This window comes from Phodopus roborovskii, unplaced genomic scaffold (genome assembly GCF_943737965.1).
Source record: "Phodopus roborovskii unplaced genomic scaffold, PHOROB, whole genome shotgun sequence".
NCBI lineage: Eukaryota > Metazoa > Chordata > Mammalia > Rodentia > Cricetidae > Phodopus > Phodopus roborovskii.
This window is the reverse complement of record NW_026125545.1, coordinates 3,995,096-4,011,122: the sequence shown is the minus strand read 5'-3', so window position 1 is coordinate 4,011,122 and position 16,027 is coordinate 3,995,096. Positions and strand designations below refer to the sequence as shown.

The 16,027-nt window shown below is 41.3% G+C and overlaps 1 protein-coding gene across 1 annotated transcript in view; it reads left to right on the top strand.

The window, feature by feature from the left end:
* The window catches only part of Slc35f4 (solute carrier family 35 member F4), an 80,125-nt gene that overhangs the window by 38,851 nt on the left and 25,247 nt on the right, over positions 1-16,027 (top strand). The gene's annotated exons all lie outside the window — the stretch shown is intronic.

Here is a 16,027-nt window from a genome sequence, read left to right as displayed (position 1 = left end):
ACAAATATTAAGTCTACAAGTCAAGGCAAAGCTGTGCTAGGAAACTTGACTAGGGGGAGAGATGTTGGGGAGGGAATAAATAGACCAGGAATCACAGTGCAGAGGAGTACAACTAGGTACTGAACAACAGATGCAGAAGAGGGACAAGAAGTGTTCAACTAATGTCACTAGAACTGAGACTTGGAATAGAAAGATGAGCTTGCAAAAAGAGTCCCAAGGCCTGGAGAGGGAAGCAATGGCACATTAAGATGGAAAGAAATGATGAGAGAAAACTTGCTCCAAGCAAGCTAGAAAGATACCACTCTTCTTTCTCCAGTAGGTCATGAATTCTAGCTCTTTCTGCTGCCTTGGACTTTGGTTTCTACTTCCTTTGTGCAATAGTAACTTGGTCTAGCTTTTTGTATCACAGTGACAAAATGGCCCTTAAGTAATGGCTGCAGATGGTAGACCTATCTTCTTGGATCTTCCAGGGGCCCTCTTGTGCCACCTTCTGATCAATGCCTGAAATTGGCAGTCACCTGCTGTTTGTCCTCTGTTGTCCTTTTGCAAAAACATCACAAGACTGAAACTCTCATACCAATCTTGACTAACACTTCACTTGACTTCAACCTAATCTACTTTCCAGTTTCTCCAGTCTCTGACTCCATTCCTAGTCTTTCCATTCTCTCCTCCACTCTGTTAGGACTACTTTCATAAGTCATCTATGATACTCTGATGGCCATAGATAACATCAAATTCTTCCATCATCCATCTCCTGGACCTTCTAACAGTGTAGAGAATCCCAATTTATGAGAGTTAGATTTGTGGTCTTTCCACAAATCAGTAGAATGGGCCAGGCATATGCCTTAGGAGACACTCTGGTGCAAGCCACAGTTCCTGCTGAAGCATGTGACCACTGGGGCAATAACCAATACCCAAGGACCAGGGCTACCAAGCTACAGCAGAGCAGGTCTGGGGTTTTGAATGTATTCTCGGTTGTCTCTGGGTTGATCACAATATCACCCTCAAAATGCAGGAGCATTGTTGTGTGATGTGGTCAGCTTTGCCTCTCCTGAAACTCTTCTCCTGGACTCCCCTGGACCCTCTCTTGGTCTCCATGAGTCTGCTTCTGGCTTGCCTACTCTTCCCTTTTGTTTGAAGGCCTCTGTTTCTCTCGTCCCTTCAGAACAGCATTCTCCAGGATATTTGTCCCTCTAGACAGTTCTACCCCACAGATTCAGATGGTTGTCTTCTGGTCTTGCTCTCCATGGCCTATTTTATGCTAATGAAGACAACTATGTATGAGCAGTTCAAACTTCTTCCATCAAAATTGATGGTTTCTGTAACTTGTACCTTGTTTTTCTGCTGTCTGTGATGCTTTATCTACACTGACATATATTTAATTCTTAGTACATATAAGCTTGTTCATGATGTGCCTTCTTCCCTAGTCATTCAGTTTCCATCTGTTACCTCCTTACCCTTGAAAATCCACTTGGTTTGTTCCATCTTCAGAGAGACTCTCCTGGGTCCCCTGTCTACACCCTGTTCTCTTCTCTTTCACTGTCTCCTCTTGATTTCCTCATAATACACAGAACATAGATTTCCTTGTTGGCACATTTGCTTACCCATGTTATATCCATATGTCCATTCGCGTACTTCAAACCTTGTAACTGAGACCATGTCCATTTCATCAGCTTAACCTTGATGACACCTATTATGATGCCTGGTACACAGTGAGGACTCTGCAGCTATTCCTTGGATGGATAAGTGAGCTCATAAGTAGATTCACTATCTATTTCTCCCCTTAAAAAAAATAACCCACACTAGGTTTGCCATCCTAGGCTTGCAGACTTTGGATCATATACTAATAAACCAAACATCTGAAGTGAAGTTAACACTGAACTGAGAGGACCTGGGAGGGTGGGTTCTTCAGCATAAGACTTTCAGGAAAGGAGATGGTTCATGAGGAATTTACAACTGAGAAACCCAATTTGATGTGATAGCCCAAACTATACCTCATATGGGTTGGTGTCACACACCATTGATGCCTTTGGCTCATTGTTGCTTCATTTGAATTGCAGAGTTGATGCCACAGACACAAGAAACTGACAGGTTGTTTTCCTACACTCTTTGATTACTGACTGTTCTCATTTCTAGAGTCCTGCAATTTCTTCTCCTCTCTAGGACCAGGGGCTTGAAGATTCTATTTCCATTAAAACAAGGATTGTTGTTATATTAGCATGTTGTGTTACACTTCACCTCCTTTTTCAGCTTCTTTACCTCGAGAGAGTGTGAACTAAGGCACATATTTGGTCTTTGCTGTCTTTGGAGGCCAGAGCTTGGTTCAGCACTGGGTGTACAGGAGAACTGTTTCAGTTACTTTTCTGTTTCTGTGATCAAATATTATGGTCAAAAGCAACTTAAGGGAGAAGGTGTCTGTTTTGGGTTCCAGAGGGCTAGAATCCATAACAGTGAAGTAGGCATGGCATGTCTAAAGGAGCAGGAAGCTGGCTGGCTATAGACTCATATATTTGAATATGTGGTCCCCAACTGATAGAACTATGTGGGAAAGATTAAGAGGTATGCTCTTGTTGAAGGAGATGTGTTACTGGGGATGGGCTTTGAGGTTTCAACAGTTCATGCCAGACCCAGTGCCTGCCTGCCATGCTCCCCACCATTGTGATCATGAACTCCAACCTTCTGAAACTGTAAGCAAGGCCCACTCTTCTATAAATTGATCTGGCCATGGTGTCTTTGTCACAACAATGAAAAAAACAAAAAACAAAACTAAGATACAGGCTGTTCATACTTTCAGCTATACACAGCTATATACAAGCAGAGGATTGTATAAGTTTGGGGTCTGGTTAATTTAGGTGTGGGATGTTTTTATTTATTTGCATGACTTTTTATAATAAAGTTTATAAAAATATTTTTAGAATAAAAACAGAAGCAAAGACAGAGAGAGAACAGAAAGTATGATGAAGCTACAGTCAAAGTCCATCCCCAGTGACATATTTCCTCCTTCAAGGCTACACCTGTTAGCCTGGGACAGGGTTGACCCAATTGCTCTCCAAGGAAGGCTAAATGTGGAGGTTTGTCTCTTCAGTCAGGGTGCCTGAAATGATGGGCAATTGGTTACCCAAAACAAAGGCAGCAAGAGCCTAATGGAGGGAAGCGGGGTGCAAGGAACACTTCGAACATAATGCAAACAGTATCTTTCATTTTGTTCCAGGATCACTGCTGCAAATTTACGTTGTCTCCTAGACAGTGTGAACATCAGCAGACTTATCTTTCACTCCAGCAGAGAAATGTAAGAGTTTAAGAGGACAGCATGCATAATGACACTGTAAAAGGAAACCTTTATATTACACTCAATTGTCAGTAACAGCACATTAAGCATCCCAACACTTGCATAGCTGCTGTAATTTGCCTCACATGGCTGGCTTACACTACTCCCAGGAGAAAATTTACCCCTGTTTGCTTACCAAAGGAACAGAACAAATCCTGTTAATATCTTTCCCCCTCATCTTCAGCCAAGAAATGATCTTTGCAGTGGGGATTTTGATGAAAGCTTTTCAACAGTCACGGGAGCCCAGAGATGGCAAAACCCCAACACAGCTCCCCTGCATTCTAGGAAGGAAAATATTAAAGGAGTTTAAAACATTCTACAGTTCCCTGCTAATTTACAAAACCTTGCTGATTTCCTTAAGTCCCTGGCACCACGGATGAGGTTTACCTTTCTTCTAAGAAGGCTGCCCTGACTTACCTATCCCTTTCCATCTCTTCATGTGTCCTAACACCCACTCATGCATCCACCTTCCCATCCACTTATATGTTCCCACATCCACAGGGCAGAGTCAGAAAGATTTTTATGTTTGACATCATTCCCACATGTTCAAAAATCTGCATGTTCTATGGGATAGTAGTTCCCTTCTCTCTGCATCTGTGTGCTGTCTACACTACCTATTTCTTCTCATACTCAACCAGCTCAGCTGTGACCTTTTCTACCAACAGTATGTAATGTTTCCAAAGACTCTCTGCACATGATAACCTTCTCTTACTTTCTTCTATTGCCTTCTATACTCGTACACAATGTGCTTCCCTCTTCTGACCCTTCTGGGTACTTTTCTTAGGTTTGCCGCTGTCTTAGATAAGATTTCTATTGATGTGATATATATCATAGCCAAAAGCAACAGTAGAAAGGTGGGGTGGTGTTCATCTTATAGCTTCAATCCACCATGAATGAAGTTAGGGCAGGAACTCAAGACAAGACCTGGAACCAGGAACTGAAGCAGAGGCTATTGAAGAATGCTGCTTAATGGTTTGCTCTGTGGCTTGCTCACCCTGCTTTCTTACACAACTTAAAGGACTACCTTCTCAGGGTGGTACTGCCCACAGGAGGCTGGACCCACACACATCAATCATTATTAAAAAGAAAATGCTTCACAGACTTGCCCATAGACCAGTCTCATGGAGGTATTTTCTCAACTGACAGTCCTTCTTCCCATATGACTCTAGTTTGTCTCACACGCACATAAAACAAATCTATACTGCCACCATTTTACCTTGTGGCTTCTAAGGGGCCTTAGCCTATTTATCTGCACTCTTCAGTTAACATTTTTACCTCAAAATGGCCTTATCTATCTATTTGTTAATTCTCTAGGACTACCATAACAAAGTACTACAAACTCACTACATTAACCAGCCAAGATCTGTTGTCTCACTATTCTGAAGGCTGGAAGTCAAGCTATCTACAGGGTTACTTTCCTCAGAGCCTATGAAAGTGCTATCCACGCAAAGCCTCTTGCTTAGCCTCAGGTGTTTTCTTGGACATTTGGGTGTCTTTTGGCTTGTGGAAGCATCAGCCATATCTCTTTCTTCTTCACATGGGGTCCTCCCTCGCTCCAAGTATGGTGTGCACTATTCTTTTTTATAAAGTCATCAGCTATATGGAATGAGGTCCAGCCCTATGTCCTCATTTTAATTTGGTTACCTCTTACTGTTTCAGAAGAAAGTCACATTTTCAGGTTCCAGGGGTTAGGTTTTCAGCATGTGATTGGAAAAAAAAAAAGCAAGTACAGTTCAACTCATGGTTGTCCCCATAACTACTGCGGTGTGTTAATATGATATGACTCCCACACTTGAGCACAAATGTGTCTCATGGAGTTTCATGGCATTGTTCCTCAGTCATCTTCCTATGAGTGAGCTTCATGTAGTGCCACATTTCAACATCCTTCCTCAAAGCTTTGTGTATGGTGTCTTCCCAATTTATCTGTCTTAGATAAACTTGAGTGTGTGTGTGTGTGTGTGTGTGTGTGTGTGTGTGTGTGTGTGTACCCACATGGGTGCAGGCACATGGGGACACAGCACAGCTTCATGTGCTCTCGACATTTGTCTGAAATGGGATTTCTGATCGACCTAGAACTTCACCAAGTAAGCCAGGTTGGCCAGCTCTTGAACTTCCAGGGGTCTGCCTGTCTCCACTGCCTGGAATTCCTTCTCTAAAGTTATAAGCACACACCACTACACCACGTTTTTCCATGGGTCCAAAGATCCAAATGCAGGCTTCCAATTGTGTAGTGATATTTTGTTTGTAATCTAACAAATAAAGCTTGCCTGAAGGTCAGAAAAAGCACAGCAGCCAATCCACTAAAGAGCTCTTCCCTCTACCAATGCTCTGACCAAAGCTCGGGACCATCCTGTCCCCAGGGTGACTACAGACTGCAATGCTCTTCACAAAACCTCAGACTGCACTGAGCTCCTGCCTTATATTCCTCTCTATTGCTGGGATTAATGGTGTGAGCTCTATTTCTCTTTTAAACTGATTCACTCTTGTGTAGCCCAGAGTGGCCTTGAACTCATAGAGATCCATCTGCCTCTGTCTCCTGATTGCTGGGATTAAAGGCATAGCCACCACTGCCTGTCCCCTATGGCTAACTACTAGTTTAGGTGTGTGGCTAACTAGTGGCTTAGCTCTGCATACTGATCTTCAGGAGAGCTTTCTTGTTAGATTACAAACAGAATGTCACTGCACAATTGTGTAGGGCAATTGCTTTACCACTGAGCCCAGTCTTTGCTCAGGGAATAGATCTGCCCACAATTAAGATGTGTTTCCCACATCGATTAACAATGTAACCAAGATATCGCCTCCCCCACTTCCATTTGAATGGATTTAACATGAAAATAGTATTGTCGGGTTTGTGTTCCTGGAAGACTTCTGCAATGTGAAAATTGGATAGAGTTGGGACAATGGGCTGATGTCATGAGACAAATAGTGGACAGTGGGCCCATACACTTGACTAAAAGCCTTGAGATCTATTTTGATGGGAAAATGGGATTTCACTAAGTGGGGAATATTCTTGTGGTGGTTAGAATTGTCACTTTACAAAACTCTAATGTTACGTTGGAGACAAATCTCTGCACATGCCTGTTGTGGGTTATCGTTACATCTTTAAGTGATATGGAAAACCCCGTCTGAATTATGGTAGGCCCATTTCCTTGGCAAGGACTACATGAAGATATAAAGTCAAGTATGAAAGCATACATCCATTGTTGTCTTCTTCTGGCTGTGGCTATCATATGTCCAGCTGCTTCAAGCCCCTAATGATATGACTTGCCCCACCATGATGGACTGTAACCAGGAACTGTGAGCTGAATCTACCCGTTCTCCTTAAATTGTCTTTGTCAGTGTATTTTATCACAGCAACCGGAACTGAAACTAAGACAGAGTTCATGGACTTTTTCTGCCTATCCATCTGGTATATGTAAGTGTCCACATGATTATGAATATGGCCTAATGCTGGTCGTATAGCTTTTCCTGTGGTCCTCAGTGGCAGAACTGCAATATAGTTCTATTTCTATTGTGCCTTAACCCACAGAACTGCCTAAGCAGCTGCCTCTACCAGCTTCTGGCCAGCCTTCCTCCTTGGGCAATTGATGTGTATAAACACCATTAGTTCTCTCCCTGGCAGGAGTGTCTGTCCTTTCTTTCCCTGCTCAGTGAGAAAGTCATAAATATTTTGTGAACTGATACATAGGCTTCTGGATTAAAAGTCAAGCTCCTGAAGGAGAAGATATTTGTAGACCATTAGCATTGGCAAGGGACTATGCCATGAGTTGGCTCCTGGAGATCAGCTTTTCCACCCACTTGGCATTTAGCTCACTTTACAAAAATTGCTTCTGTAATTGGCTTTTCCCCTCCTGGACCATAACAAAATGAGGGCAAGTACCATGCCTTCTTGTTCATCCCTGCATTTAGCAAAAGGCTAAGCCACAGCCAGGTCCACATTGGGTGTCAGCCACATTGATTACCAGGTTATCACAGAAACAGGCCAAGAGACAAAGGTTTCTCTTGAAGTGAAGTTTGACTAATAGTGAATGATGAAGCTTCTTTATTAATGTTCTGTCAAATCTGTCAATCAAGAAATTCAACAGGGCTGTTTGGAAAGGAAAGTGTTTCAGAAAAACTCCAGAAAAACTTCAGAAAAACAAATTTCAGAAAAATTTGTAAGCAGAGGTTTTTGAGAATCTGTAGTATTTCCCAAGGTAGGTAGGCAATGGTGATGTTGCATGAAGGTGGTAGTGATGTTATAAGATACAGGGTTGCAGGTCCCTTTACAAAGCTCTATGTGTGAGTGAACAACATGGTTTAGGTCACAAGAAAACCTAGACTTCAGGGGAGGGGAAACAGAGGCCCAGCCATTATAGAAGAAAGTCAGTGTACCACCTAACACAAAGCAATGGCTCACAGAGGCAACCCTAGCATGTGAGAATCCAGACCTTACCTACATTGGCAGCTCCTCAAGCTCTCATCCTATCCAAACCCTCCACTGTGCTAACAATCTAACACCAGGCATAAAAGGCTTTCCATCATTTTCCCAAGAAGAGCACCAGCTTCTTGTGCATAGAAGTAGCTTAATAAAACTGATATGCTCAGCCGGAAACTGTACTAGAGAGGATGAGCTTTTTACTTAGCACTGATTCGTTCCTGAGCTGTTAGAGATTCACTATCCCCATCTGTGAAATGGGGATAGTAAAATCCATCCTGCAGTATTGTTGGAAGACCTGGAGATTGTGTACGTGAAGCTTCTTGGGACATAGTACATGTTAAGCATATGCTAGGTATTTTATTTTTATGTCACAAAGATCAATAGTAGTGCTAACTCTTTGGTATTAAAGTCAACTGTAGATACACAAGCTGCATCATATTCTAGACAGAATAAATGAACACTGTTTTATGGGTGAGATATGTATAGTGGGAGTGTCCTATTGCTTTTCCTTTTACATACAAATTTTGGGCAAAAAAAAATAACAGTTAAAATGTTTTTTTTTAATGTTAAGTACCCAAATCTTTCAAACACATATCTTTAAAAACAACCTTTTTGGTTAGACACTTATCATTTGGAATAATATAGTTAACAAATCTTGAAAATTTTCTTAAATGTAAAACACATAAGACCTACAAAAATACAGAGAATGATATAAACAGCAGGTGTTTCAACAAGGTAATTATCTACAGAATAGATAAAAATCATCAGCTATAAAAGATGGCAAGCACATACCAAGTACAATGGGTAGAGGTAGGCCTAGGAAGTTTTGGTTTCTTAGAGAACATAAGCACTGAGCTGGGAATGTGGTTCACAGGTAAAGGATTGGCTTACCATGCCCAGGGTCCTGGGTTTGACTGTCAGCACCACAAACATAAATAATAAATAAATAAAATACACCAAAATGAGGTTGTGGAATTACATATGTGTAGAACCCCTATTGGAAAATGCTTTTCAATAACTCTACCACTCTGTGTTTACCTAATAAGGTAACCCTTAGGCAAACCCCAAGAAAACTTTTATAAACGCCTAGCCAATACTACTACAGTCCTACTACAGTTAAATATTTTCTGTCTATGAAATTCAACACAAATAATTTTTAAGAATTATTTTTAAGATGGGCAGTGGTGGCATACATCTTTAATCCCAGCACTAGGGAGGTAGAAGCAGGAAGATCTCTGTGAGTTTGAAGCCAGCCTGGTCTACAGATCAAACCCTGTCTTGAAAAACAAACAAAAAAACACAATTATTTTTAATTATTTATATATGTGTGCTAGAGTATGCACATAATGTGTGCAGGTACCTGCAGAAGTCAGAAGAGGGAATTACAGGCAGTTGTGAGCTGCCCAGCATGGTGCTCAGAAATGAACATGGGCCTTCTCCAAAAGCAGTATGACTTATAAGCAACGCTCTAGTACACAATGATTTTTTTAATGAAATATAGCTTTCTACCTAATGTTTTGTTGAATTATCATATTTTGCTTTGAGAAAAAAAGTCAGATAATTATGACTGCCAACTAACACAATTAAAAACTATAGAATTCTATTTCTGCTTTTCATGTTTCTATGTTAACACTGACATCATCATTTAAAAATACACACACACACACACACACACACACACACACACACACAGCTCTTTTATCCCTTGAAATTCATTTGAAAATCTCAAAGTTGGTTTACAGTTAGCACATTATTTGAAAGAGTTAGTTTAAAAAAAAAAAAATCATCCACCAAGGAACCTAGTGTTCGATGTAGACAGTAAACATGCATGAGGTAATGAACACAACCCAGGGGAGTGTGAGGTAAGGAGCTTGGTTCTGCCTGGCACCAGGCCTGCACATGGTAGTTGCCTAATAATTTGGGGAAAGTTAACATTAGGTATCCAGATCAGCTCAGAGGAGTGTTTTGTGAGACCATAGTTTTCATTGGCTTTCTGTGCCCATAGGATTTAAAAGCAGATGGTAGGATCTTCCGTTTAAATGATAACTGGGAATTTGTTCTGTTATCTTCCACATCTTTGTTTACACAGAAACTGCACTGGTGTTTTGTGTTTCACTCACAGTACTTTCCAAATACTTTTGTCCAGTAATTCCTTATCAGCTTGTCTGAGAACACCACACCTCACATTCAATGTACTCAAGCAATTTCCTCACTCAGTCAGTAGCTGAGACACTTTATCTTCCTTTGGCTTTGAACTCCATTGAGCAGATCCCCATGGAACCCTCTGCCCAGCACCTCCCACTTCTTCCTGGGAGCTTTTACAATATCCCCACTACTAGCCATGGGAACTAGACTAGAAGTAAAGTAATACAAAGACCTTCCTCTAGATTCTTTAACTCTGGGCCACTACGTTTCTCTCATAAGCCTAAAGCTGTGAGAAGGAAAATCTGGAAGCTTGTCATTCTCTACAGAAAAGACAAGTCTCAGCTAAATGAGAAGAAATGAAGTCAGGTCTTACAAAGAAAGCTAACTCTGAGAAGAGCTGGTACCAAAAATGGGTCCAGCTGATCCTGCTTCAGAAACATCTTAGCTATTCTGCCTCTAGGTTGCTAAACTCCAAAAAAAAAAAAAAAAAAAAAAAAAAAAATCACTCTTGGTCACTGTTTTCACCCGCTGGTTGTTTGGTTGTTGGCCGCCATCACCTGTGCTTACTGAGGAATCCCTTTGAGCTGTTCAACCAGAACAGGAGAGGAAACAGAAGGGTGGAGACTCACACGGCTGCATAGGGCTCAGTATCTACACTTAGATGTTGCAGAGCCCAGATTTCTACCCGATCTCCCCAGATTCAGGCAGCCTGGTCTTTTAGCTACTACCTGCTATTGTGTTCTCAGATTGGCAGAACTTCCTTTCCAAGAAACAAATAAAGGCAGAAAACCAAGATTCCCAGGCTTTTGTGATGCTATTTCAGAATCTTAGTGCTGGTCATTTGCTGTAAGGTCCCTCAGTATACACTGTGAGCATCCCAGTAGTAAGTCTCTTCTAACTGGACAGTCCAGTCCTCAGCTTAAACCCTGCCTGCTGATGTGTTGTCCATTCCCCAAGGACACTTCTACAGTAACCGCAGGGACTTCCCTACTCCATGCTTGACACAGATTCACTCCTCTCTTAGTCCTTAGTCCATTTAAAGTTATGGTTAATTGGTTACCTATCTAACTTTAATACTGAGTTGAGAGCTCTCCATGAAGGCATGGATTATGTAGCCTTCAGTTATCTGACTTGTCCCTGACACAAAACTACTTAATAATAGATATTTAATAACCATCTTTTGCACCAAATTTAATTTGGGGGCATGCATAGTCCCATCACTTCAGATGGAAAAATATTCTCCAGCCTGGATAGATATGAAAAACAACCCTACTACTATGGCTCATGTCTTAGAGACAGAGTAGAGAAACTACCTGCCTTGACTACTGGGACATTTCCAGCCCTGCACTCCTAATAATGTTGCATCTCAAGTAATACTCTGATTATTGTTTTTTTAAATAGATTCTGTTCTTCTTTTGTTTCACTGTTAGAATAAAGCTGGACAGGGGAGGGGATCCTGTGTGGGGGACCATCGAGGGTTCTATGGCAGGGGAGGGTGACCAAGGCAGAGTGACAAACACACCAGGCAAACAGAGCTTGAGTGAGAAGTTTTATTAGAAAGGGGAGTGTTACAAGTTGTTTTCCTGCCAGCCAGCCCAAAATAACACACAGAGATACTGCATTAGATATAAACCTGTTGACCTGTTACTAGCATGTCTTATTGGCTAGCTCCGTCTTAAATATTAACTCACGATTATTAATCTAAGTATTTCCATGTGGTCTTATCTTACTGGAGAGAGCTCTTCTCTCTCATTTCTATATTTGGAATCTCCTCCTCCCTTTTCCCAAAACCTCCTTTTCACCTAGTCCCACCTATCTTGCTTTCCTCTTGGCCAACAGTGCTTTATTCATTAACCAATAAGAGAAACATATTTACAGAATGACATCTCCCATCAGGGGAGGGAGGGGGAAGGGAAGAGAAAAGAGGTAAAGAGACTAGAGACACGGGGAACAGAAGAGAGGAGAGGACAGAGAGAGAAAGGGAGAGGGAAAGAGAAGGTTGTTTGCTTAAAAAGGGAAGTTTGCACATGCGTACTGAGTCCTTACACAGACCTGTAACTTGTGATGTAGCCATGACATGGCCACCTGGGCATGCATGTCCTGCCCACCATTAAGGGGTGGGGTCAGCAGAATGCTAGTTTCCAACATTCCCATCTCTTATTATTATTAAAAAGGTGACAAGTTAGGTATGGCAGGTTAGGGAATAGGATATTGAGTTCTCAAGACTACTTCCTGCAGACCTTGGTGAAATTGACCATCTTTGGGGGACCTGAGAAAGCCAGGGTGCTGCCACATCCTGGGGTAGCTAGTTGTTTCATTGAAGTCCTGGCTGTATGGAACTCTGGCATCTCTTTGACCTGGTAAGATGTTGGCAGAGCAGAAGACATTCTTCTCTTGTATAATATATCCTGACCACAGTTTCTCCTCCATCCTCTCCTCTCAGATTCCCCTACACACACCTCCCTCTTCTCTAGATTCACTCCCCCTCCATTTTCCTTCAAAAAGGACAAGGCCTCCAAGAGACAACAACCAAACATGACAAAGCAAGATACAGTAAGACTAGGCAAAAGCCCTTGTATTGAGGCTAGACAAGGCAACCCAATAAAAGGAAAGAGAGTCCCAAGAGCAGGCCAAAGAGTCAGAGATACACACCACTCCCACTGTTAGGAGTTTCACAAAATTACAAAGCTAACAGCCATATCATGTACACAGAGGACCTGGTGCTGAGCCATATGAGCCCTGGACTTGCCATGTCAGTCACTGTGATCCCATATGAACTCTGCTTAGTTGGTACATTTTCTTGGTGTCCTCCATCCTCTCTGACTCCTAGAATATTTCCTCCCCTCTACAACAGGGTCCCACAAGCTCTGAGGGGAGGGAACCATCTAGGCTCTCTTATATAAAAAAAATTGATTTTTTTGTCATGGTTGGTTTTATATTAAATTATTAGTATAAGACAATGTAGGATAAGACAGTGTCTTTATTTCCAAAACTGAGATGATTGTTTCATGGCTCAAACACCTAATGTGTCTCTAGGCCTGACCATGAAGCTTAAGGTTTGCTTTTTTGAAAATTAATGACTAAAACCCTCCAGTAGATGAACTGTCATCAGTTTTCAACAAACCAGACAGTGGAGTATGATTGGCAGTGGGTAATGGGCTATTCCATGTAAGGAATGGGAGACACAACTGACAGGATCTAACAGTGAAAACACTGAAGAAAGAGAAATCATATAGGTGGCTTCCAAATCTATATCATGTAGGCTAGGGGTGTAGCTCAGTGCTTAACATACAAAAGGATAAAAGGTTTTAAGTTTGATCCCTAGCACTACAAACCAGCAAAAAAGAAAAAAGAAAAAACAATACTGATCATATAATACCTATATATGTGTTGCCAAATTTAGGTAATCATGGTCAATAGTTTGCTTCAACCCCATCTTAACTTGCAGCCTACCATAATTCTAGACTTCCTCTTTCCCACCTAAAATGTTGGGTAACCATAAGAGGAAACCTGGTACTAACATAAAAAAAAAATCAAGAAACACATCTCATGGGGGCACACTGTATTAAAGAGACTTGATTTTGAAAGACCCCTGAAGCATCTGTGAATCAGCCTGATGGAAGATGTTATTCTGTAAATATGCTTCTCATACTGGTTAATGAATAAAGCACTGTTGGCCAATAGGAAAGGAAGATAGGAGGGACTAGGAGACAAAGAGGAAGCAGGAAGGAGGAGTCAAGATGGAGAGTCTGGAGAGAGTTGGACGCCAGCCGGCTCTCTGAGGGTAAGATGAGACCACGTGGAAATACATAGATTAACAGAAATGGGCTAATACTTAAGACAGAGCTAGCCGATAAGAAACTAGTAACTGGCCAACAGCATTATATCAAATACAGAGTCTCAGTGTGTTAATTGGGGCTGGTGCAGTGGCGGGACAAGACCAGTGGCGGGAGGAAAAAACTTACTCCTTACATCAGCCCTTTTGGAAAAGCATCAGTTGTTGGGAGCACATGACTCTCGGTATCTTGCCACTGAACTTACACTGTTCTTTAAAAACATCTCTATGTCTCTATGCAGCGGTCAATGAAAATTTTGGATATGAAATATGACCACAAATATTCTTAGTATAGAGCACTGACTTAAGTGGAGATATCAGTGTGCAGTGCTTCTGTTGGCTCTTGAACATCTCCGCGTTTTAATTAACTATTAAATAATATACTTCAGTCAGATCAGCTTGAGACCTGAATCTTTAGATCTCTCTATTCATTCTTCCAAGATTAAAAGAGAAAAAGAGGGGGAAAAAACACCAAATAAGATGGGAGGGTATCCCTGTAAAATGGAACTGACACTGAATTTAGACTGTACTTACACACTTCTGATTAGTTCTCTCTAGGTCTTGAGAGCTGAGGAAGACAAGCTTTCCTTTTCCTTGATAACTGCTACTTCTCAGCTGCAAGTCTGATGATTTTCATGGTTACCAAACTAGTCTACAGCTCTGCTTCCTACTGGTGATGAGGAATCTCATGCCTTACCATGAAGAGCAAATGCGAGAGTCCAAGAGTGAAGAGGCTATCTATTTTGGTAGACACGTGTCTAAGTTGATTCTCATATTCTGAACCTAATCACTTTGGTGGATCCTTATGGAACTCAAAAGTGCTGTTTGAGGTCATACTGTGTATTGAACATATTACCCAAATTTTATAAACCATATCAACTATAAGTTATATAGATACAGGTTTGACTAGGGCATATACATATATATGCATACACATATATTCATGACTTGACATGTGTACACATATTTTCTAGTTCTGACAACTGAGTGGGCTTAGAGGCAAAGGAACCCAGTAACAATGAACTCATTCACAATGAGACCCTGGTATCTAGATATCATTCTTCAAGGTAAGGATCCATTCTAGGAGAGGGACACAAAAAGAAAAGACAGGCCCAGAGAGAAAACCTCATAGTAGCTAGAGGTAAAGAGGAGCACAAAAATAACGTAATGGGGGCATGTCAATGAAACTCGGCAGCTCATCCTGAGCAAGAGTCAGCAATGCAGGTTTGATCATGACTTAAAGTATGAGATGAATATGTATGACTTCATACCACTCTAAACTGCTGAATAAATAAACAAGAGAATGTGAGGGGGAAAAAATCTATTTATTAAAGAATTTCAAATAGTCAATGTCAAGTCCTCTAGAAAGTGGCTTACACCCTCTCTTTCATCCCATGGTGTGGCAGGACTTAGCCACTGGCTATGAAGCAAGAGTACAAGAAGGGAGAACAAGAAACCTGAAAAACTGGGTGTCGGGGGATGGCTTGACAGTTAAGAGCACTGGTTGTTTGTAGTCCCAGTTCCCACATAGCAGCTCACAACTATATCTAACTCCAGTTCCATGGGATCAGATATCCTCACCCTCTTCTCACCTCTTCAGGCACTAAACATGTATATGGTACACAGACACACATACAGACAAATAAAATAAATTAAATAAATAAATAAAAATTTAAAAGAAATGCTTTCTGTTTAAAAAAAATAACCCTACCTTGGAGATGTGGTCATAGTCAGCATCATCACTAATATCAATTAGTATCACATGTCACTGATAACAAAAAAAAGATACTCCATCTCTCCATCATTTCCCAAACCCATATCCCCAAGATTATCATGAGAAAAACACAGAGCAAATCTTACTTGAAGGAAATTCTACTAAACAGTTTATCATCACTCCTCAAAACTGTCAACGTTGTTTAAACTGAGGAATGTAAGAAACCATCATAGACCACAGGTAGTTAAGGAGATATGATGACTGGATGCAACATGGCATCCTAGATGAAGCACTAAAATAGAAAAGGGACATCAGTAATGAAACAAGTTGAGTATAAATGCAGGTTGGAGTCTCTTCAATAGTAAGGTACCAATATTTATTTTGTAATATTGCCAAAGACACCTTTTGGGGTGGGAAAGTCAAGAATTTGGATGCAGCCATTGTTGGAATAGACTCCTTGGAGCACAGTTCCTACACAACTCTTCCAGTTGTGACCCATGAAGCCTGTCCTGTGTGGGGGATATATGGAACACTGAAGAGAAGAAGACTGGGATACACAGGGGGACAAGGGCAGATGCTGAAAGC